The following is a 26,706-nucleotide window of genomic DNA, read 5'->3' on the forward strand; positions in this document are numbered from 1 at the left end:
AAAAAATATTAGGCTGTGCGGTGCCCCCTTTGTTGACTTTTATTTTCAATAACCGAACGTGGCGGAAGAAGAGCTGAAGTTGAGGAATTACGAAGAGAACTACTTGTTGCTTCCATGCTTCTTGTACTTTTTTTTTTTGGATTTGAAGTTATCCGTCGAATGGATGGTTGATAAAATGAATAGGGCAAAGGTTTTGCGAACGAGTATTTATAGAAGAAGATATGGTCGTTACTGAGATAAGATCGTGGAACATACGGGATTGAATTCCCTGAAAGTCATGTCTTTATTTCGAGAAGATTACGTAATTTTACTTGGAAGATTCTGTACTAAAAACTGGGAATTTACGTGGTATTGCACTTTACCCTGTGAGTAGCAGTGGTCGATTGCGCAGCGTGATTTGGTATAGAAACTTTATATAATAACGGATGAAGTGTATATATATATATATATATTAAATTATGTTGAAATAATTTTAAAATTTTATAAAATGATTAATAAAATAATCATTAAATATATTAACTTATTATAAAATAATTCTTAAATTTGTCATAATCATTTTTTGACTAATAAATTTATCATAATCTATTATTATTTTATAATGTAGAATGATATTTTGTAACAATTATATAAATTTAATAATCGTTTTAAACTAAATGATATTTGGTGACTATTTGTGTATTTTCTGCAAGTCCGAGTCTGGACCCTTACCTCACCAACTGAGTCAAATGGCATTCCTTGGCAGAAGCAGTACCGCAAGACATTGACACACGCGCTATTTCATAGGCTTGAATTAGTCCACTAATTGGCTAAAGAAAAGAGTTAAATCGATCTACTAAATGTGACGAGAAAATATTCATTCAACTATAAGGCCAAGTGGTTGTAATCTCTAGAATTATATAGCACTTTTCCGATATGTGCCGACTAAGCGAAGAAATTTTCATACAGAGCACGAATTTGAACTTTCTTCTTTTAGGTATCTATGCTCGACAAAGTTTTTTAACCTTGCAAGTAAAAAGAATTTTGTGAGTTAATTGCACAAAGTCCTCAAACTATGATCCTATTTTAAATTAGCTCTTAAACATTAAAACATTCTATTTCATCTCAAAATTTGACACCTAAACCCAACCTGGGACGACTATCGGATCTGGGAGTACCACATTGAGTCACCAAAGTGACCCGACAAATTAAACCGACAACATTTTTCGTTTTTAATCCATCATTAATTTCATAATCGTTTTGTTAGGAATTTGCAAGCCAAAATAATAATATTAATAATGATAATTAAATAAATAACATTAGGAAAACTAGATGTTCCTGGTTTTAGCCATTCATTAGACAAAAGATGTCAAAGATATCTGTAACTGTAGCACAGATTATTCATATGGATACCATAAAGATCCATTACGGACGATCAATTTTACATGGAAAGGTATACAATTGATGTAAATGTAGCTTAGAAAATGCATGAGACCCTCCTTTATTGCAAAGATATCTCCTTTACTTGGCACCTGTATGACATAAATCAATAAATAGTAGCACTTCTTATTACATCATCATTAATGCCTAAATTTTTACAAACCTTCTAGGACGAATGGTTCGATTCGGTCAACTAGAAGTGATTCAAGTTGCTCATTTTGTTCATCTTGTTTGATTGGAGGAGGTTGGTTGGTTTCTAATAAAGGTTCAAGCTTTAGCTTTGGTTCAGTTTGCTCATATGCAGGCTCCTTAAGCTGCAGGTATTTCGGTTTGTTTTTCTCGAGGAGGATGTAAGTGGTGCTATACCAAAACAACAAAATTCTAATTTGAGCAATAATTGTATCACTGATAGGAGATCCTCCCAGGGAGTATCGCTCGAGTGCCTGCATGAAGTAAGGAAAAGAATATCTTACCATAGACTAGAAATGACTACGAGGAAAGCCTCATGCGAATACTTAACATGAACTGAAAAATCTTATTGTAGACACCATCTGGCTAAAAGGAAAGCTCATGAGACTGCTTAACCCCCATTATGTCATCTACATTAGCCCTCCTATAAATACAAGTTATTCCTAGCACAAAATGATAACCGCATTGTTGCAAATAAATTTGAGGAAAGCATGTATCTTTGTCGCTTTCTTTGCAGATTAATTTGTTCTAACCAAACCAAGAACAAGGAGGTCAGTTATTGTTTGAATATCTTTTAATAATATCAGTTGTTCTAGAATGTAGTTAAAGAACCTGACTACTCATCATGCTAACTTCGGTTACATACACTGGAACACAGATTCAAACATTAATAATGTTTATTTTATCTCATTCTCAAACAGAACATTCATTTTCATAGTTTTGTCTTGATCTATGCCAGGTAGTCTTTCAATTTCAGCTTGAAATTAAAATAGAGGGAATTATGCTCCCTAAATACCTGTTCTCCTGCCTGAATGTCAAAGGAATGCTGGCGATCAAATTTAAGACCGGTAAATTCATTGACACAAAACCCTTGAAAGGCCTGAAAGCATGTAAACAAAGATGCGACTTATCTTCCAAAAAGCACAAACAACTATGGTTTTGGTTTATAATCAAATTATCAGATCTTAGTACTAATGCATTTACCATCTTATTAGAGAAGCACGGGGAATTTAACGGAAGATAATTGGTGTATTATCTGCATTTTCGTAATACCCTCTAAACACGCTGAAGACCGTCATAAGAGAGGGTCCCAAGGCCATTGCTGCTTCAGTTGTTGGGACCATGGCCCCTACTGTCAGACCCATTGCAGATGCAGCAAGACTCCACAGTCACAATTCCGCAGAACTTCCCAAATCTAAAAAGTCAAACTTCAAGGTCGGATCACCAAATCACCATGATAGAACTAACCAAATTATCACCCAACTGTTGATCTTAGTGCCTCAAGTTTTGTCATATATTTCAACCTTGACAATCATAAACCAAAATCCGTGTTTTTTATGCACATTGACAAAAATACTAACAATAATTGTTTGTGTTTTTCTTCATGTTCTTCAGAAAATGAGGCAAGTGGTAAGCAATTACTTCAACAAAACATGACAATTTTAGATTTCGTGCAACATATTTACGCCTAGTGTAAATAGTATAAGGGTAAACTGTACCCGTGGTCACCAACCATGGGTTTCTTTTTTGTCACCCTACCATTAAATGTACTTAATTGGTCACTCAACTAATTGTTTCTCTTTATTTTGTCACTAGCAGTTAACTAATTGACGGGAAGATGATTTGGCTGTTCATAAAATTGGTATAATACTAGATTTCGCCCTTAAACTTAACACATTGTAACAATTTGATCCTAAAGGTTATGGCCTACGGGTGAAATCTATTATTATAACTATTTTATAAACAGCCACATCACATTCCTATCAATTAGTTAACGAGAAACTTGCCCATAGTTGGTAACCATGGCTGTAATTTACCCATAATATAAAGAACTTCATTATGAAATACTATGAAAAAGAACTGGACAAGGTTGGATGAAGGCCAGCCATGGGATACAGCAAAGTCCCAAACATTAGAGGAAATGCTGCTCCCACAGGTATCTCAGCTATCAATTTGGAAAGAAGATAGGGTCCCAATGCATAAGATCCCTTAGAACGTTCCCTGTCTACAATTGCACGTTCCTTGGGAAATACACCCAGAGTCTTTGTGAGAGCTGCCATTGCTGTGTTTATTGCAGTAACCTGACACAAGGCATATGATTACTAACAGTGTTAAGGAACTTTAATACTTTTGTCACTTAAGAATCACATATATATCAAATGAAAACACCACATACTTTGTAGAACGAAAAAGAATCAATTTTCAGGAAGGGGCATGGTTAATGGTTGGAGGAGTTAGTGTGGACTCCAGAGTGCCTATGAGCTATGAAACCACTGGGAGAGGATGGAAGTCCCAAGGCAACACCAGTGAAAGTCTGAAATTAGCCAGATTTTTCATTAGATGAACTACCCACCGGAGTTCAAGAACAAACTACTAATTATATCCATAATATGAGAACCGTAAAAACCTAAAAACCCTTTTGAATGAGGGCACATAATCCAAATGGTTCATTTCCATTTATCAGGTGCAACAATTTCTGCCATGGTCAAAAAGAAAAATCCTCCACAATACCTTCCACACTCAACCAATCTCCCTCCACCAACCTCCCCCACAAAAAACACTTGAACTATTCATTTCGGCCACTTTCTTATAAAAGACATGAGTCAGAGCCAAAAGCAGGATCAAAGAGACTTCACATACTGCAAAAATTGCATGGTCGCAATTTTAACACACAAAAGAAAGCGAGAATTTCAAGGAAACTGAAGACTTCATACCTGAAGCAACCTCATTCTGTCTTGTATGGACGTTTGAGATCTTCCCATTCTCCAGAAAACAGACCCAAATATTATAGCTGACGCAATTGACATTCTAGCTCTAACTTTATTTGTTGGTCCATCACGAGGAGCCTGGTTAACCATTTTTTCAATTGACAATAAGGAACAGAAGTTAGGATCATTCTGAATACATGCACTGGTACAGGTACACACACAGCCACCCAATACAAAAGAAACAAAGAAATTAGCAAGATTTGTATGGAAAAAAAGTCAAAAAAGAAGACTAACATTTTACAATGATTTTATTGATTTTAGGCTCTCTTTTCATTCTTACTCTAGCTTCAAGGAAGGAATAAAGCATTAGATGTTGGTTAAATAGAAATTAACTGCATTAGAATGCTTAGCCAGAATGGGTAAAATGAAGCAGTTATATACCAGAAAAATGGAGTACCAGAATTTCTTAATCAAACCAAAGAATGGAAAGGAGAGATTATTGTTATATTCTATCATGTCTTTAAACCTTTAAGACAGCAATAAAAACTAAACAGACATAAAGTTTATACTAAATAGTAGAAAAACCAACTTGCATCCATGCACGTTTTAGAAGCAACCAGAACTGTCTCCACTAAACCCATTTCCTCTTCGCAGTAATTTTCCTGCAGAACTTCATGCCATGCCTCGGACCAGTCTTTCCGGTAAGTGAAGTGGTGTAAAGAACCGCTGATGATTGTGTTGAGAATGCTTCAACAAGAGCATCGATTCTTTTCTAAGAAGAGTAGACACTATCAGCAGAACTGTAGTCAATGGATATAAGATCAGCCAAAAATTCAGCAGGATTTGCATGATCTGGGCACTGGTACCTGTTGACTAACCAATATTCAAGCATAAGTCTCATTATTTCAGATTCTGGTACACTGTTGTTAGATAATTTCCATCTAGAAGCAGAGGTTGAAACAGTCATTATTTAATGAAGCAAACAAAAGCAGAAGAAAATAACCAGTTCATGATCCTCAAAAGTCTTTCAAACATGGAATCAATGAAACAATAATATGCATGTGTGTGTGTGTAATACATATAGAGAGAGAATGTGTAGATCATCCACTTTCCTAAACAAAATGGAAAAACATAGCGAGTTCACATGCTAATGTATAAATCACAGATTAACAGTATATTGATAAATGATGAGGCTATAGCAATATTAACTTTTCCCCTGTACTACTAAGTTTTAAGCAGACAGATGCGCAAACATGCAGCTATACTTCAAGCATAATGTGAGTGCTAGTGTTGCATTAGAAACCTCGTCCAGCGTACAAGTATATCGATGCTAATCAGGATTCGTAGCAAGAAAACAATGGATAATTTTCGTCCTAAAATCCAACCATGCACCTTTTAGAGGTTAAATATTTTTAAACAAAAGATATCACGTCGCAGGCTTTGGCAGGTCTCTTCCAATCACAAGTCACAGTCAATAAAAATCACTCTGATCAGTATAAAAAAGAATTAAGACAAAACAAAGAACCATGGTATGCAGGCAGGCAGTGCATTCCATAATTAACAGGAGCCAAGTTTGATTACAACCCAAATCTGGAGAAGTATTCCAGTGGCTGATCATGTGCAGGGCCAGCATAAACAAGTGTGCCCTCTGTTAGCAACACGATGTCATCAAATTTACCATACACAGAACCTCTAGGCTGATGTATTGAGCAAATTATAGTATGACCATCTTGTGCAAGTAGGCGGAGTGTTTCCATTACTTGCTCAGCTTGGAAAGCATCCTGTATGCACCAAAAGAAATTGGAAGATCAAAGTCAAGTCTGGCAAAAATAGTAATGGTGATACACTAATTCTAGTGGGGAGTGTTAACTATGGAAGAAACTTAGCACGAATGTAGCAAAATGGAGTTCTGTTATGAATGAACTTCATTATCATTTACACTGGTTGAGCAGTTATTTAAAGGCTGCAGTACAAGACTGTTATACCTAACTACAACCGATTAACTACTTAACAACCTCTAACCACTACTTAATCGAAAGTGGTTTAACATTCACCCTGTTTCTTACAAACCTCCTTCAACTCAAAAACACACAATTTACTCTTAAACAAATCAAATTTGACCAAGGGAAGAGGTTTTGTTAGTATGTCTGCAACTTGGCTACTGGTTGGCACATAGTTGATTTGCACTTTATGTGCTGCCACCTTCTCTCGCACGAAATGCAGATCGAGCTCAATGTGCTTTTTTTTGCATGCAATATGGGGTTTGCAGCCATAACTATTGCACTTGTATTGTCGCACCATAGCTTAGGCTCTTCAGGGAGTGCAATATGCATCTCTTGCAGCACAGCCTTGATCCATACAACTTCAGAAGTGACATCTGTGAGGCTCATGTACTCAGCTTCTGCAGTGGACCTGGACACTGCGCGTTGCTTTTTTTAGCTCCATGCCAGCAGGTGGTTTTCGTTATACACACAGTAACCAGAGATCGACCTTCTGTCATCAACATCCCCTCCCCAATCAGAGTCCGAGAAGGCATTGAGTGTCACCAGCTTTTGTGCTTGAGTTAGAAACCAAAGGCCAGTTTCTAGTGTTCCTCGTAAGTACCTCAGGATACGTTTGACTGCAAGCCAATGAACCTCAATGGGCTCTTGCAAGAACTTTGCAACTTTGTTGACTGCAAATGAGATATCTGGCCTCGTATGGAAGATGTACTGCAGTGCCCCAACTGCACTTCTGTACTGTTGAGGCTTGTTTAACACTTCCCCATCATTCTTACTAAGTTTGGTTGTGGTTGCCATAGGAGTGGAGGTTGAATTCACACTTGACATTTGATTCTTATGTAGCAGTTCAGTAATAAACTTCTTTTGACTGAGGAACAGTCCATTATTCGATCGGTGTACTTCTATGCCAAGGAAGTACTTAAGCTGCCCGAGGTCCTTCAGGGAAAATTTCTCATGCAGTGCATGAACTATCCGATCAACCTCGAGTTGGGAACTACATGTGATGAGAATATCATCCACGTACACGACCATGTACACCACTTCATGATCTTCTTGGCGAATAAATAGTGAGGAGTTTGCCCTCGAAGGTTTGAATCTTAAGCTAAGCAATAAGTCTCTTAGTTTAAGGAACCAGTTTCTTGGAGCTTGCCTTAATCCATATAGTGCCTTCTTCAGCTTGCACACCAAAACAACTCCATTGGACTGTTCTTCAAAGCCAGGAACCTGTTGCATGTATACATCCTCGCTTAAATCGCTTTTTAGAAATGCATTGTTGACATCCACCTGTCTGATTTGCCAGTGACATGAAACAACCAGTGAGATCAATATGTTTACTGTGAAAAACCGAACCACAGGACTAAAAGTGTCCATAAAATCATAGCCTGGTATTTGAGAATACCCCTTGGCAATCAGTCTAGCTTTCAACCTCTCAACTGAGCCATCAACATTCTTCTTTACCTTGAAGAGCCATTTGCAGCCAATGGCTTTCCTACCAGGTGGCAACTCTACAATGTCCAATGTATTGTTACTAATAAGTGTATTATATTCAGCCATTACAGCCATCCTCCAGTCATCATCTTTAAGAGTAGCTCGAATGTCACCAGGCACTGCTTTGCATTGAACTGAGTAGATTTTTGGCTTAAAGATCCCATGCTTGCTACGAGTTATCATGGAATGAGTATTGCTCACCCGAGTTGCTGGGACAGTTTCTGGGTTTTGAACTTGCTCAGTAGAGGAAGACTGTTCTTGCTCAGCAGAGGCAGACTGTTCTTGTTGAGAAGAGACATCAACAGCAAATTCATGAGTAGGAGAGCCAGGTTCATTATTTACTGAATGCTCTCCAGAATGCATGTGCAGTTCATTTCCTGTTGCGGCAGGTAGACTAGCACTGCTTGCTTCCACTCCTTGACCAATACTGACATCAGTGTTAGTACCTAACCTTGGGACAGTCCTGGTTTGCTTGTGTGGGTTGCTAACAACTGGTACAACCCATGATCGAATTGCTTCATCATCATATTTCTTATGAGTTACTGCTTTGTGAGAAAAAGGAAAAATGTATTCGCTAAACACTACACTTCTGGACACATAGATCCTGCCATGCTCATCCATGCACTGATAACCATGATGCATTCGTGAATACCCTAGAAAACCACAAGCCTTGAACCGAAAATCCAATTTGTATGTATTGAACACCCTAAGGTTGGGGAAGCATTGGCAGCCAAAGATTTTCAGGAACCTGTAATTAGGAGGCTTGTCATACAACTTCTGATAAGGAGAAATATTGCCAAGGGTCTTAGAGGGCATTCTGTTTATGAGGTACACTGCACTAAGGACTGCATGTAACACCCTAACCCATACCCGACCCGGATACGAGTATGAGATGTCACATTAACTTTTAAAACCTTTATTCTTGTAAAATATCAGAACATTTGAACTCTTTTAAAGAAAATACGATCATATATTGTTGAATTGTGTTTGTTATAAAATTTTGAGGCAAAAACATATTTATGAACAGTAAAATATGGTATGAACAGTAACGTATGAACAATAATGTGAACAGTAATACACAGTACTATGAACAGTCCCAAATGTTAAAATTTTCCAGATTGTCAGAGGGAAACCGATTCCCCTGCTACAGGGAACCGATACCCTGCTACATTATTGCTACAGTACTTCCGTAAAATACGTATAAATTCATAAAAATCTAAGGTTTCATCCGTATAAAATTTTCATTTACATATACACATTTAAAACATTAGAAAATTCAATCATATGATTTTACAAAACCGATTAAAACATATCGGATTCAAATCTTTGTTTACATGCCAACCCCTATAAGTATTACAAAATACATACTATTAACTTCTTTTCTGATCTGATCTTTGGAAAGGAGAAACTGACATGTCTTGCATAACTTTTATCAATCTTTCTCTCTTCTCGAAACCTACGTGTGAAACAATCACATGCTAAGTTATAGACTTAGTGAGGCATATAAAACATGTAATAAAACTATAGAACATTTAAAATAATAATCAACATCATACTCTCTATTTATCATATGACTTTGTACTTATCATTTCTGTATATCGTATAACACACATAACATCATACAATTCATGTAACATATTTCATATCACCATAAGCATATACATCATAGGTATTGTATTTGTTATTGTCTCTTTATTAGCCCATGTACATTACTGAGAACTTAAGGTATTTGAGTACATTGAGGTTGTGCACAAATGCTGTCACCACAGCTCATATAAATTGCACCGAAGTGCCACATAGAATTTGTCTCGAAGGACCGCGTAGAATTACACCGAAGTGCCACGTAGAAATGCACCGTAGTGCCATATAAGATTTGTCCCTAAGGACCACATATAAATTCCTTAAGAATCATATACATATACCAAGGATCAAGTATGTGTCTCAAAAAACCTCATACATGTTCCAAAGAATACATATATGTTCTGAAGAACCACGTAGAATTATCCCGAAGGACCGCGTAGACCCTCGACTCTTGACATGCCAACTATACCTCTAGATCTCATGACACATAACATGGGCATTATTTTTTCATATTTAACACTTATTCATATCGACACATAGTTCACTTATACGTAGAACATTTTCATATGATTCATGTTCACATGTCACATGGCTTATACCTTGTTCTTATGTCTTCTCATAGACATATATTCTTTCTCACGTAGTCACATAGATCCTTATCATATAACATATATTACATGTGCATGTAATCATATAAATCATATCATATAACTTATATTATTTCTCATGTGTTCATGTAAACATGCATGTCCTATTTTGTTCACATATGTTTATATATACATCATATAATCCTTTCTTATAGTTCATATTTTATTTTCACATATGGCATATCACATAAATCACATAGCACATATAAGCACATATCAGTTCATATAATCAAGTATACATACATTTCATGTCATTCACATCCTTATAATCAATATTCCATACACTATAACTATTGGAAATAGACTTATCAAAAGTCCAATTCCTTATAATCCTGTAAACTAAAATGCACTCATAAGAATCATATCAATCATATAACATTTTAGGAGTCACTTCTTACCATAGTAACTCCATCATTGGCTCATCGCAAGCCAATGTTTTTCGATAGCATAAGTACAATTAAATTGCACTCACCTTAGCCTTGCTTTGATTCAATCCTAATCCTTTGATTATTCCAGAACTTGTTTAGGCTCAATATCTACATAAATATAACATTTCAAAACAACTATCAGAAGCCTAAACCTTAAACTTGATGTTAATAACTTAAGCCGGTTCAATGAACCAAAATTCTATTTTTTATTTAGGGGGAATCGATACCCCCCAGGGGGAAATCTGTTCCTCCTGCACATACTGGAATTTTCGTTCAAGAGGGGGTATCGATACCCCTTCATAGGGTACCGATTCCCTATGCCTAGAAATTGTAATTTAAGCCCGAAAATCATCAATTCTTCACTCAATTCTTATATTTTAAACCCCTATCATGTCATTAAACCCAACCACCATTACTTAAACCAACTTATATCCATGAAAACCATCTTTAACCTCAAAATCCTATCCATCATATGTAATTCAAGAATCATACTCAAATTTCAATATGTTTTAAATACAATTCTAACACTTCATATTCCTTAATTAGCATGATGACAAGTCAAATTTAACTTCAAATTCAACTTATCAACTCTTTTCCATAAATTCAATTAAAAACCCATTTTCTTTAATCTCTTAAAACTTCTTCATCTTTTGATTATAAGACAACTTAAGCTCTCCTTAAGCTTAGTGATCATCTAATAATCAAAACCCAACTTAAAATTCAGCTAAAAATCAAAAATTAAGAAATCTTACCTTTGCTCTCTTGCTCACGATGGAGAAGAAAAAATGAAGAAGAAGAAGATAACTTCCCCCTTTCCCCACGTGATTCATTCATATATATAGGAAAAAATATCTTTCCTATCAAATGACCATTTTGCCCTCTCATTCTTTTAATAATTACTAATAACCCTTCAGGATTTATTTTTAAATAAGTCATTGAACTATTCAACTTTTTTCACTTTAATCATCAAATTCTAAAATTTTACAATTTAGTCACTAACCCGTAGTTTGGGATGTTACAAATCTCCCCTCATTTTAAGAAAATTCGTCCTCGAATTTTCCTTGCCCACATTAATAAGAACATATCTTCTAATATTCTCATGTTGCTTTCTTTCCTTAATCTTTCCTGTTTATCGCTAACATACTTATCTTTTTCCCTTACTCAATTCTTCATATACATTCGACTTTTATAAATCCATATAATGTCATTCATTATATAGACAATACTCTAATCCTTACTACTCAATATTATGAATCAATTGATTTCCTTCATCATTCTTTAATCGCTTTACACCATAAACCAAATCTTTACTCATTCCTTAATTCTTGTATGTACTACAATACGCAAAAAAATCTTTTCATATAATCTCACGTATTTCTCTAAGGAATAATCACCCTTTTATAACAAAAGGTGCTAACTTACTTCAATCCTTCAATTACCTTTTTCTTTTATACATCTATATCATATCCCTTATCATATAAATAGTAACATCAATTCTTATCACTCAAAATATGAAATCATTCACTTTCCTCATAAGTCTCTAATTACCAACTTTTATTCTATCATTATTCATCTACATCTTAACTTCCTTAATACGTATGAATCATTCTTTATCTCTCTGTACACGTCCACTTGACCAAGAAACATAATCTTAAATCCTCATTACAGATGATTAATACATACACTTTGACAAAATCCAACAATTTTTCATATAGTCTTACGAACATTTTTTTCTATACTAACTCATACTTTATACCTCACATAATTCTTGTCATACTTGAGCTTTTAAACTTCATCATTTAATTTCCTTAGTTCTTCATTCCTTCACAAATCCAAATCTCCTTACAACCTATGTCATATCTTTTTCTCAGACTCTCATACTCTTTTCATATCGCTTATACTTATCCCTGATTATTGATCTTCATCGCATCTTCGTAACTTTGATAATTCCCTTTATTTATACAAAATGTTTTCCTTTACCATCTCATGTACTTATAATTTCTTCCAATCTTATAACTCTATCACCTTTACTCTTACAATTGTTCAATTTAGGGCACATGCCCTAATCAATTAATCATATACATATTTTCCAATCAGAAATATCTCAACAATAGTTTACTTAACTTATCAAATCCACATTCATTCTCATGCATCATGAAATTTTATTTGTTCACACTCAACATTTCAACGTCTTCTATCTTATAAAATAATCATTGATGTCCCTATTTCTTTAAACTCCTTCCGAAACAATATTCACATTAATGAATATTCCATTATTCCCATTATAACATTTATTTACCATATTTTAGCTCAACCGCATAGCAACTAAATTACTTCATCTAATTTTTCCACTTTAAGATAGTGGAGATTCTCTAACATTGTTCTGTTGCACATTCTATTTTCTGAACACAATCCTTAACTTTTGAATCTAGGATACAACCCTTATCAATCCAAATCATATACATTCTTTTCCATCAAAATTTTCCTCAACCATATCTTACTCAATTTTTTTTAAAACTCGAACTCTTACTCACACACATTACTATTCTTCTATTTCAAAATCAAACTTTGTAATTTGCTTTGTCTTATAAACCGATTACCAATATACTCATTCTTAAACTTTTCTTATCAATCCTCAGCTTTACTCAACCATATGAATCCTCACTTCAATTTTATCACATTATTATGGTCAAAATATACAATTGTATCCAATACATTTTTCATCACAAAATCTTGTTAGCCAATGCTAACTCTTTCCTTCTAAAGTATAAACTCTTATCATATCCATACTCTTGCTGATATACAATACTATCTACACGTTTACTATTCCTTTTCTCATACCACCTCTTCAATAAATCTTTCGTGCTACCATATACTTCACTTCATTACTTTAATTCTTTCATTACCCCTTTTTTCCCTTATACTTTTTCATTCATTTCATATCATGTCCTTTATACTCACATGCTCTTGTATATCACATATATTTATCCTAACTATCACTCTTTATCATATTTTCATAAATTTGATAGTCAGCTTTACTTGCACAGAACCTTATTCTTTATCATTCTTATACTTGTGTTTTCTCCACTTGTTTCAACAATTACCCGATCTCAATACTCATATCATCCCTTTAAAATAATTTTCCTACTTAAATTTTCATAACTTCTAACAAATCTTTTAACCCAATTCACAAAGGTTGTCTCTAACCCTGACTTATTATCAATTAACTCCTTGTTTAATCTTTCAAGATCAAACCCTACTGCTTGAGTCTGTCGGAATCTCATCTGATTTGATTCTCTGGCGGAGAATACAACTAATTCATATCTGATTTAAAGTTGAAAACCAGAATCTCTATCTTTCTTTGATGGTGCTTAACTCTATAAAGCATTAATTCTCTTAATCATCTAAGACTTTTATTCTCCAATCCTTTCATTCTGAGCTCTCTCTAGAGCTTTAACGCAATTAACCATTTCTTGAAATGAGAACAAATTCAAAACCAGTAACACTTTTTTTAATTTAAGGCACAAGCCCTAAACAACCAATTACCTGTATCTTTCTTATCCTTCTTAATCAGAATCAACTCAACAATAAATCTGCTTAACTTATTAAACTTATACTCATACACATGTATGTATAGTTCCCTTGCTTCAAGCTCATATATTCCAGCTTCATTTGTCTTATGAACTGATCATTCATGTACTTATTCTTGAATTCTTCTACAAATGATAACCACATCACTTGATCTTTTAACATTCTTATGGTGACATTTGTTCACCATACTTCTAGCTTACCGACATAGTAACGAAACTACTCAATTTAACTTCTTCACTTTGGAGAAATGAAAACATTCTAACATTATCTTTCTATCATTTAATCAAATTTCCATAACAATGGAACATTTCTCAAATTCACCCTTAAACTCGGGTGTTCCCAAATCTTTTCGATATATTCATTATATGAATTATAGAAGTATAAAATTAAAAACACATCATAATATCATTTAACATCATGAAACATTCTCTAATCTTGTACATGCACGCCCTAAGATTTTTCGCTCTTCTCCCTGCCTGGCCAGGGCAGGTGAATGCTATTACCTTCAGTCTATTATCTTATGTTTCACTTTGGAAACTCTTATAATCATACATCTAATATAACATAACATTTTAACTCTATTATCAAGACAGTACACTCCTTACATTATCAGATCAGAAATTTTTTCAGTTTAAGTTGGCATGTATACTTTTAAAAACACTTTTGACTTTGTTTTTAGCCTAGAATCAGCTAAATCGTAGCTCTGATACCATTAAATGTAACACCCCAACCCGTACCCGACCCGTATACGAGTCTGAGATGTCACATTAACTTTAAAACCTTTATTCTTGTAAAATATCATAACATTTGAACTCTTTTAAAGAAAATACGATCATATATTGTTGAATTGTGCTTGTTAAAAAATTTTGAGGCAAAAACATATTTATGAACAGTAAAATATGGTATGAACAGTAACGTATGAACAATAATAAACAGTACTGTGAACAACATTATGAACAGTGCCCAAATGTTAAAATTTTCCAGATTGTCAGAGGGAAACCGATTCCCCTGCTACAGGGAACCGATACCCTGCTACATTACTGCTACAGTACTTCCGTAAAATACGTATAAATTCATTAAAATCTAAGGTTTCATCCGTATAAAATTTTCATTTACATATACACATTTAAAACATTAGAAAAATCAATCATATGATTTTACAAAACCGATTAAAACATATCGGATTTAAATCTTTGTTTACATGCCAACCCCTATAAGTATTACAAAATACATACTATTAACTTCTTTTCTGATCTGATCTTTGGAAAGGAGAAACTGACCTATCTTGCATAACTTTTATCAATCTTCCTCTTCTCGAAACCTACGTGTGAAACAATCACACGCTAAGTCATAGACTTAGTGAGACATATAAAATATGTAATAAAACTATAGAACATTTCATATAATAAAATGCATTCATATACCATCATCATCATACTCTCTATTTATCATATGACTTTGTACTTATCATTTCTGTATATCGTATAACACACATAACATCATACAATTCATGTAACATATTTCATATCACCATAAGCATATACATCATAGGTATTGTATTTGTTATTGTCTCTTTATTAGCCCATGTACATTACTGAGAACTTAAGATATTTGTGTACATTGAGGTTGTGCATAAATGCTGTCACCACAGCTCATATAAATTGCACCGAAGTGCCACGTAGAATTTGTCCCGAAAGACCGCGTAGAATTACACTGAAGTGCCACGTAGAAATGCACCGTAGTGCCATTTAAGATTTGTCCCTAAGGACCACATATAAATTCCTTAAGAATCATATACATATACCAAGGATCAAGTAGGTGTCTCAAAAGACCTCATACATGTTCCAAAGAATACATATATGTCCCGAATGACCACGTAGAATTGTTCCAAAGGACCGCGTAAACCCTCGACTCTTGGCATGCCAACTATACCTCTAGATCTCATGACACATAACATGGGCATTATTTTTCATATTTAACACTTATTCATATCGACACATAGTTCACTTACACGTAGAACATTTTCATATGATTCATGTTCACATGTCACATAGCTTATACCTTGTTCTTATGTCTTCTCATAGACATATATTCTTTCTCACGTAGTCACATAGATCCATATCATATAAAATATATTACATGTGCATGTAATCATATAAATCGTATCATATAACTTTTATTATTTCTCATGTGTTTATGTAAACATGCATGTCCTATTTTGTTCACATATGTTTATATATACATCATATAATCCTTTCCTATAGTTCATATTTTATTTTCACATATGGAATATCACATAAATCACATAGCACATATAAGCACATATCAGTTCATATAATTAAGTATACATACATTTCATGTCATTCACATCCTTATAATCAATACTCCATACACTATAACTATTGGAAATAGACTTATCAAAAGTCCAATTCCTTATAATCCTATAAACTAAAATGCACTCATAAGAATCATATCAATCATATAACATTTTAGGAGTCACTTCTTACTATAGTAACTCCGTCACTGGCTCATCGCAAGCCAATGTTTTTCGATAGAATAAGTACAATTAAATTGCACTCACCTTAGCCTTGGTTTGATTCAATCCTAATCCTTTGATTATTCTGGAACTTGTTTATGCTCAATATCTACATAAATATAACATTTCAAAACAACTATCAGAATCCTAAACCTTAAACTTGATGTTAATAACTTAAGCCGGTTCAATGAACCAAAATTCCATTTTCATTTAGGGGGAATATGTTCCCCTGCACATACTGGAATTTTTGTTCAAGAGAGGGCATCGATACCCCTTCATAGGGTATTAATTCCCTATGCCCAGAAATTGTATTTTAAGCCCAAAAATCATCAATTCTTCACTCAATTCTTCTATTTTAAACCCCTATCATGTCATTAAACCCAACCACCATTACTTAAACCAACTTATATCCATGAAAACCATCTTTAACCTCAAAATCCTATCCCTCATATGTAATTCAAGAATCATACTCAAATTTCAATATGTTCTAAATACAATTCTAACACTTCATATTCCTTAATTAGCATGATGACAAGTCAAATTTAACTTCAAATTCAACTTATCAACTCTTTTCCATAAATTCAATTAAAAACTCATTTTATTTAATCTCTTATAACTTCTTCATCTTTTGATTATAAGACAACTTAAGCTCTCCTTAAGCTTAGTTATCATCTAATGATCAAAACCCAACTTAAAATCTTACCTTTGCTCTCTTGCTCACGATGGAGAAGAAGAAGAAGATAACTTCCCCCTTTCCCCACGTGATTCATTCATATATAGGAAAAAATATATTTCCTATCAAATGACCATTTTGCCCTCTCATTCTTTTAATAATTACTAATAACTCTTCAGGAATTATTTTAAATAAGTCATTGAACTATTCAAGTTTTTCACTTTAATCATCAAATTCTAAAATTTTACAATTTAGTCACTAACCCGTAGTTTGGGATGTTACACTGCATGAGACCAAAAAGTTAGAGGCATTGAGGCTTGTGCTAGTAGAGTCAAGACAGTTTCAACTATATGCATGTGTTTCCTTTCCACCACCCCATTTTGCTGTGAGGTATGTGGGCATGATTTCCTGAGTTTAGTGCCAAGTTCAAGAAAATGAAACTCACCTCCATTGTCAGTTTGCAATGCAAGGATGGTTGTTTTAAATTGATTTGAGACCAAGGTAACAAATATTTCAAAGGAGACAGCAACCTCACTTTTATTCTTTAACAGATAAACCCAATTGTTTCTCGAGTACAAGTCTACAAAGCTCACAAAGTATCTAAAACCACTAGAGATAATAGGAGCAGGGCCCCATACATCAACCTCTACTAATTCAAATGGTTGTTTGTACATAGTTTGTGACATAGGAAACGGCTGAGTTTTGCATTTTCCCATCTGACAGGCTGCACACACCTCACTCTTATCTACACTTAGCCTCTTGTTGAGGATTGTCATCACCACCTCAGCTGCTGGATGCCCTAACCTTTTGTGCCACAGCTAATATTCATTTGCACTTTTTACAACAGTGTTGTTTAGTGTTGCTGTGTCTTGAATGGTTTGATAGTCAAAGCTATACAGTCCTCCATCAAGCTTCCCTTCTACTAGCACGATTATTGTGCTCTCATCCTTAACATAACAAATATTTTTGTGAAACTCAAAGAAAACTAAATTATCTTGAGTGAATCTCAAAACTGACAAAAGATTTTTATTAATATTTGGGACATGCAGAATGTGATCAAGCAAAAGATCTCTAGAGTCAATCTTTAAAATATTTGTACCAATATGTGCAATTGGAATAGTGGAACCATCTCCTAGGTGAACCTTACCACTGCCAGTGTAGGCTTGTTTGCTCGAGAGTGCAGAGGTAGTGCCAGTCACATGGTGAGTGGCTCCTGAATCAGGAAACCATTTAGCATAGCTCAGATGACCATTGACCATTAATGCATTGACCTGTGCATTATCATGTGGCTCGGTGTCAGCTGAATCTTTATCTCCTGCGTTGGTGTTTATAAAGGGACTGTAATAACAGTCATTTGTATGAGGGAAACATGAGCACATGTTCGCTTGCATGGCATTAGACGAGGAGCTTTGCTGAGCAGTTACGTCTTTGAAGTTCTGGTCAAATTTATGCCAACACCTGTCAACTAGATGAACTAACTTTCCACATAGTTGACATTGATGTTTGGGTTTCCCCTTATACTTGTTACTAGCCGTATTTTTAGACTTAGCAGGCCCACGATTCTTATATTGTTGAGTGTCCGAGCCCTGGTTGGTGTTGTAGCGTGTGAAATTGACCCATATTGAGAATCTTGAAGAGTCATCAAGGCGAGACTCAACATCAATGAAGACCGAAACCACATTGTCGAGGGCAAATGGTTCTCTGCTCGCAATAATCGTAGCCACTATTGGCTCATACTCGGCTGGAAGCCATTAAGAACGGTGGCGATGTGATCAATATCTGAGATAAGGTTGCCACACGTGGCTAAAAGGTCACAAATTTCTTTAATGACCATGGTGTAATCTCTCATAGATTGAGAACCTTTCTTCATTGATCTAAGGCGACAATGCAAGGCCATTATTTTTGTGGTGGATAACTTCGAATACAGCCTGGGGATGGCATTCCAGACAGCAGTTATAGATTCAACACCAACCAATTGAGGAAGAATGTTGGTGCTTATGGTGGAAAGAAGCCAATAAGCCAAGGAGCTATCTTGTTTGACATAGCATAGATAGGCTGGATTAACAACTTGCTCACTAGCATCATTAAGCGTTAGTTTTGCTGGAACCACCATGGAATCATCAAGAAAGCCTTCGAGTCCGAGCCCTCTGATTATGAGAATTACTTGTTGCTTCCAAAGAAGATAGTTTGAGTCGGTTAGATAGACATTGATTCTTTTATTGGCAAAGGTATGAGAGCTAGCTTCTGTCAGTTGTTCATCCTCAACCATCATCGTCAAGCCTTGCACCACGACTTCTCTTCGAAAGCATACAAGAACCAGAAAAAAGAAAGAACAGTGCACAACAAAAGCCTATTCAGGATCTAAAGGCGAATGATACCATGTTAACTATAAAAGAAACTTAGCACGAATATAGTAAAATGGAGTTCTGTTATGAATGAACTTCATTATCATTTACACTGGTTGAGCAGCTATTTGAAGGCTACAGTACAAGGCTGTTATACCTACTACAATCGATTAACTACTTAACAACCTCTAACCACTACTTAACCGAAAGTGGTTTAACTGGGAGGAGAAAAAAATATACTTTACTTAACCTAATATATGGAAGTGTTACCTAATTCGCGATTCCCTATGATTCACAAAAGAGTACGGAATCATAATTTGTTAATTTTATCGTTTGCGGTTCGTTGGGGGTAGGTTTCTTTGGAACGGATTTTGGGATCATTATTCGTGATAATTTTTATATAATAGTAATTGGCAGTGATTAATATTTTAGTTTTTTATAAAATAAAAGGACTAAATTTATTTAATAAACCATGTAAAGTATAATAATGAAAATACTATATATTAAAACAACAGCTGTTATTTTTTATGGGGTTTCGTGCGTTCTTCTCTTTTTATGTTCCTCTTCCTCTTCCTCTTCACAAGCTTCCAGTCTTCTGGTCTTCCCCCTATCTTCTTTTCCTTTTCTTCATCAAAATGCCGATCAAAAGATATATGTTGATTCCACCGTCAACGATGGACAACATCGACCCTTACACTGTTTTTATTACCCTTCTTTCCACCCCCTATCTTCCTTTCCTTTGTTTTTGCATTGAACCCTCCTTCCACCCCTTCTCCCACAGAACTCTTCTCCTATCTTCCTTTTCTTTTGCTGTGATGGGTTTTGGATACACCAATAGAAAAGGCACACTTTTACACCAAATTATATTTCATGAGTACAACAAGGACCGCTTATGCAGTTTCTCCATACCTTGTGCTCTTAACTGTAGTCTATCCATGGACTACAAGCCTACAATTCAAATCTGCATGCTACACTCATTGTGGAGGTTGTCTATATCTGTCACTTGCATTTAAATACTGCCTTATCCCCCACGATACAGGTAGTTAAGGATATCCAGCCTTAATTTGTCAAATGTACAATAGAGCACTTAATTTGTCAAATGTACAATAGAGCATATAAGCACCAGTCACCCCTTTCTGTTACCATAGCTGATCTCTGATTACGGCATTACGCACGCATACAATTCAAATAATAAGCATTTTATCTACGTCCCTGAATGTGCTTAAGAGCACAAACCCTGAATATCTGCTCAATCAATAAATTATTCTTTTTATATTGATGTTCTACGATAAATATTATAACTAATTGATTTGGGCATGGCATGATATGTAAAATCTTATTTTCTATTGTTCATCCACTTTCCTATAAATGGCAGATATTTTATGAAGAACTTCTGAAAATTATTACTCTTAGCTACATTCTTTTCCTTTGCACCTCAGGTGTCTGACATATGTTACTCGAGGATAGCAAATCGTTAGTTAAGCATTGACATAATCATGAGCCATGACAGATGGTTCATGTTAAGCATTGAAAGACCACTTAGAAGCAGTGAGATGAAATGTAACATAAGAAAAAAATTTGAGTTATCAAGACTCAAGAGCAATCTTACAGGAAGAATTGTATTATGCTTAATCGTGCATACCAGTTGTGGGTTCATCAGCAAATATGACAGATGGGCTTGCAATCAATTCACAACCTAATGCCAAGCGTTTCTTTTCACCACCACTGATCCCACGAACTTTGGCATCACCAATAATTGAATCAGCACAGCTGACCTTTTGGAGAATGAATAAAAGAACACCCAGAAAGAAAATTAATATCAGGATAAAGATGTTAATGATAGATAATTGAGTACTAATTGAACAATCCTCTTTGTACATCTTTTGTATTAACCCTAAAGCAAAGATCATACAATTTGTTATATATGGTATTAGTGTAGCAAATTCTTTCCAGTGGAGCACCGAATATATATGTCACTAAATAATCTTGTAAAGCAAACGGCAGCTAAGACAGTGAAAGTAATCTGTTTCCAACCCTCACAAGTTCATATATCTCCAGCATAGGGAAATCAAGTAATTCTTACCAAGCCTAGTTTAAATAAGAGTTTGTTCACATATTCATCTATCTCTTCAACAGAAGATATCTCTGGAAGTTGAAGTTCTGCAGCAAGAGATAATGTTTCTCGAACTATCAACTGTGAGAAGAAAAGATCCTCCTGTTGAACATAAGCAAATCTACAAGAACCAGAAACAGTCTTATAGATGCCATCAAATCCAGATATATAGTACTCTACAAATGATTTCAAAGTTAATAATGTCATTACTTGTAAGCTTTATTTGAACTAGGCTTCCCATTGAACTCCAAAAGACCTGACAAATGCAACTTCGGCGATGCCAAAATCTGACCTGCCAAAAAGTTTAAGAGAGTGGTTTCCCTGATCCTGATGGCCCCATTATGGCGAGTAATCTTCCAGGTTTTGCCTCTCCACTCACATTTTTAAGCAGAAACCGAACCTATCACAAGACAAATAGTACTATCTTTTATATTTAAAAGACAAGAAATCCTACCATTTTCAATTCTAAGCTCAAGTATGTTTTCAATTTCCTTGCATTTCCTCAGAAGCCATGCAAAAAGAAATAAATAAAAAAGAATTAAGAAAACACAGGAAAATTGTTACTACTATTTACTTACTGATTGGAGTAATTAAAGGTGAAGATGGTCAATTTTATGACACTTTTGAGGGCATGGCTACTGAACTAGTAAGTTTTTTCACTAGTCTAATTGGAGTTGAGGACCCTCTTGTCAAGAGTAGTTCTATTGAAGATCTGAAAGGCCTGTTAAACTACTCCCTGCCAGAAGGAGCTGCTAATTGTTTAATTAGTGAAGTGACTGATATGGAGGTTAAGGAGGCCTTGTTTAAGCAAGGTAAGGACAAGAGCCCGGGTCCTGATGGGTACACCTATGGTTTTTTCAAGGCTGCCTGGGACATTTTAGGTGCTGATTTCACTTCTGTTGTGAGGTATTTTTTCCAGACCTCCTGTTTGTTGCATGCATTCAATGCCACTACCATTGTTTTGGTTCATAAATCCCTTAATGCATGTCTTGCTAAAGAATTCAGGCCTATTTCTTGTTGTTCAGTAGTTCACAAAACTATTACAAGAATTCTAGTCAATAGACTTGCTCCTTTATTTCCTAGTATGATATCACTTAGTCAGTCAGCCTTTGTTAAAGGCAGGAACATTGTTGATAACACCTTGCTAGCTCAGGAAATTGTTAAAGGCTATTCTAGAAAGAGCCTTTCTCCTAGATGTGCAATCAAAGTTGATTTACAGAAGGCTTTTGACTCTGTTAGTTGGGATTTCTTGTTGAAGGTTCTTGCTGCTATGGGTCTCCCTTGTACTTTCTGTAATTGGATTAAGGCCTGTATTACTACACCTATGTTCTCTCTTTCCTTAAATGGTAGCTTGGTGGGGTTCTTTAAAGGAGGTAGGGGGATTAGGCAAGGAGATCCTTTATCTCCTTACCTATTTGTTTTAGCCATGAATGTTTTGTCCTCTCTCTTAGATGCTGCTGCTAAGCATGGTATTTTTAAGTTCCACCCTAAATGCAGAAGAATATCTCTCACTCATCTCTGCTTTGCGGATGATCTGCTTGTTTTTTGTCATGGCTCTTTGGGCGCTGTGTTGGGAGTGCAATGCACTTTAGATAAGTTCTATGAGCTTTCGGGTCTTAAACTTAATGCCCAAAAGATAGAATTATATTCTTATGGTGTGAACATGTTTGACTTGGAACATATCAGAATGGCTACTGGGTTCAGGGTGGGACAGATGCCTGTGAGGTATCTTGGTGTGCCCCTGGTGACCCACGAGCTCACTGGCAAAGACTGTGAAGCACTTCTGACCAAGATAAAGGACAAGCTCAAGATTTGCTCTAACAAGAACCTGAGCTATGGTGGTAGGCTCCAATTGATTAAATCTGTTTTATTCAGTATTTTTAACTATTGGAGTAGGCAATTGGTTCTGCCCAAGGGTGTTATTAAGGATATTGAATGCCTCTGTATGCTTTTTTTCAGGAAAGGCAGTGATTCTTCAACTAAAGGGGATCGTGTGGGTTGGAGCCATATTTGCTCCTTGAAGTCTGAGGGTGGTTTGGGTCTTCGAAGCCTTGTGATGTGGAATAAAGCTTGTTGTTTGCTCCTTATAAAGAACATTTTGGCTAATGAAGGCTCTCTGTGGATTGCCTGGATCAATGAATATTGTTTCAAATCAGTTAGCTTTTGGGATGTTGAGTGTAAAGCTCACTTCAGTTGGATCCTGAGCAAGCTTCTGAGTATGCGGGAGGAGGCTAGACGTTTATTCCTCCCTTGCCCCAACTAGAGTCTTATTAACGGCAAATGGATTTGGGACAATATCCGGGATTGCAAGACGAAGGTAAACTGGCATAGACTGATCTGGTTCCCTGCTCACATTCCAAAATTCTCTCTTATCTCGTGGATGGTCATTCTCGACAGATTGCCTACTAAATACAGGCTTGTTCGGTTTGGTTTGGATATTGATAATGTATGTGGTTTGTATGGCTCTGGCATTGAATCTCGCGATCATCTTTTTGCTGAATGCCCTTTTGCAAAAGAAGTGTGGGGGATTGTTTTAATTGCTTGTGATATTCGTTATGACCTTAACAGTTGGGGTAACATTTTCAACTGGTTGATTGTAAACTTGAAGGGCAAATCCATCAGAGTTCGTATCATGAAATTGGCTTGGACTGGTCTGTTGTATTTTGTCTAGGAGGAGCGTAATCATAGACTCTTTCGAGGCTCGACTCGCTCGGTTGATGTAGTCGTAAATAACATAAAAGAGGATGTTATAGTCAAGTTGTGTAGATTTGGATGTCCTAGGATTGAGGATGTTAATAGCCATTTATACTTGAACTGGGGTCTGTATTGATGTTCTTTGTTTACTGTAGTAGCTAGGCTGCTTTCTTGGATGGAATATAAATTACTTATCCAAAAAAAATATTTACTTACTGATTTTGAGCGTTTATCAGAGAGGGAACAGTTTATGTTCCTCCATGTTAGAGTGACCGAAAAAACTTTTCCAGCTAACGGCGGAGCATCATCTCCATCGATGGTGACGTTCTCGTTGTTTTCATGGAAGGTTTCATCTTCCGGCGAGATAGCTGGACCAGGCCCGGAGAGCAAGCGAATCAAGAGCGCCGCCGCCATGGCGGCCAAAATCTAGCCCACGTTGTTCCCACCAATACCGGATACCACATGGCCCACCTTATTGGCGCCGAACGCCATAATTTTTTATTATAGTTATAAAAATTCTTATATATTTCTCTTCTTCTTCGTTTGTGTCGCTCTGCAAAAGAAATAAAAGGAAGCAAGCAGGAGCTGGGTTAAATTCACGATATAATGCACTCAAAATAAACAAATCACGATCTGATGCATTCCCTATATTATTTGTTGAAATAGGGCGAAATCAACAGTGTGGTCGTAAGTCGACATGCCTTCCGGGCGACCTACTACGTCGCCATGGCTTCCCGGGAAAGTTAATGGACGTTTGCATGGCACATGCACGTCCCCAACAGGTCGCCATGCATTCCCCAACACCCTTACAAGGTCGCCAAGCACTCCCAGCGACCTACAAGGTCGCCATGCACTCCCAACGACCTTGTAGGTCGCCAAACAATCCCGGCGACCTTGTAGGTCACCAAGCAATCCCGGTGACCAAGCCTCGACCAATTATCCCTGGCGACCAAACTTAACCCTGCTCCCTCGTGCATGGGTTGCATCCATAGCTGGCTCCCTCGTGCATGGGTTGCATCCATAGCTGGGAGATTCCTGCATCCATAGCTGGGAGATTGTAGCCAAGCTTTAACCCTTTGTTCCCTCATGCATGCGTTGCATCCATAGCTGGGAGATTCCTGCATCCATAAGCGTTAATTTAGCTGCTAAATGCAGCAAATATTGTTGTTGAATTGCAGCCTTTCAACTCTCAATAGTTACACGATTCAATGCTCAATATTATTTGCTTCAACAATCAAATTTAATGACGCTCTCCAATGCTCATTTTCTTTATATAGAGGATATGGAGGTTTAGGGTTTAGGGTAAAAGTAGAAGCAGCACATATAGAAACTTTATCGAGAGAAAGAAAAGGAAGAAGAAGAAAAGAAGATAAAGGCTTAAACATTTTTTTGAGGTAATTTTTTATTGTTTAATTTAGTTTATTATATGAAATTATTAGTTTGTTAGCTTAGGGTTTAGGGTAAAACTAAAATTTAGTTAATTAGTTTGTTAGTTTAAGTTATATTATATTAGTTTGTTAGTTTAAGTTATATATTATATTATATAAAAAATTCGTTAATTAGTTTCTTAGTTTAAGTTATTAAATATAAAAAAATTAATTAATTTGTTAGTATCTGTAAACGTATATTATGTTGTTTGTTGAAGTTATATTATAAAAAAAATTAATTAGGGCTTAATTAGTTATTAGAAAGGAAAGGAAGAAGAAACAAATACGCGGGTAATTTATTATTTTTTGTTGTCCATTTTTAGTTGTTGTGTATTTGTAAATTAGTTAGTTAGTAAGTTTATATTAGATAATTTGTGTGAGATAATTTCTGTTTAAAAAAATATTGTGTTTAAAAATATTTAGTGTTGTTTTAAAAATATTTTGTTTAATTTATATTATATGTGTAATTAGTAAAGAGTTAAAATTAATTGAATGAAATAATCCGGTCAACGCATTATCTCACGAAATAATTCTTTTGAGAACATTATCTCGACAGTTCTGCCTAACAAATTTGTTTGATATTTTTAAAAAATAAAAAATATTATCAAACTAATCATTATTATTAGTAATAATTACTAAATGATTAGTATCAAATATAAATCATTAAATATTTATAATAAATAATTATTAGTAATCATGACTAAATCATATTATTATTAAATCATTAAATATCAAATCATTAGATTAATAATAATTATTAAATCATTATTAGTAATATTAGTAATCAATCAATTTGTCCATTATAATGGACATATTATGGAAAATGAGGTCGGAGTAGTTTTTCAGTCTGAAAAAACAATAAATATGATG

At 35.3% G+C, this 26,706-nt stretch overlaps 1 pseudogene; it reads right to left on the reverse strand.

Moving 5' to 3' along the window:
* Positions 1 to 1,293: 1,293 nt before the first annotated feature.
* On the reverse strand, positions 1,294 to 24,991 carry LOC120134638 (annotated as a pseudogene).
* Between the last annotated feature and the right edge of the window lie 1,715 nt (positions 24,992 to 26,706).

The sequence above is a fragment of the Hibiscus syriacus genome, unplaced genomic scaffold (genome assembly GCF_006381635.1).
Source record: "Hibiscus syriacus cultivar Baekdansim isolate YM2019G1 unplaced genomic scaffold, ASM638163v2 tig00110597_pilon, whole genome shotgun sequence".
Classification (NCBI taxonomy): Eukaryota; Viridiplantae; Streptophyta; class Magnoliopsida; order Malvales; family Malvaceae; genus Hibiscus; species Hibiscus syriacus.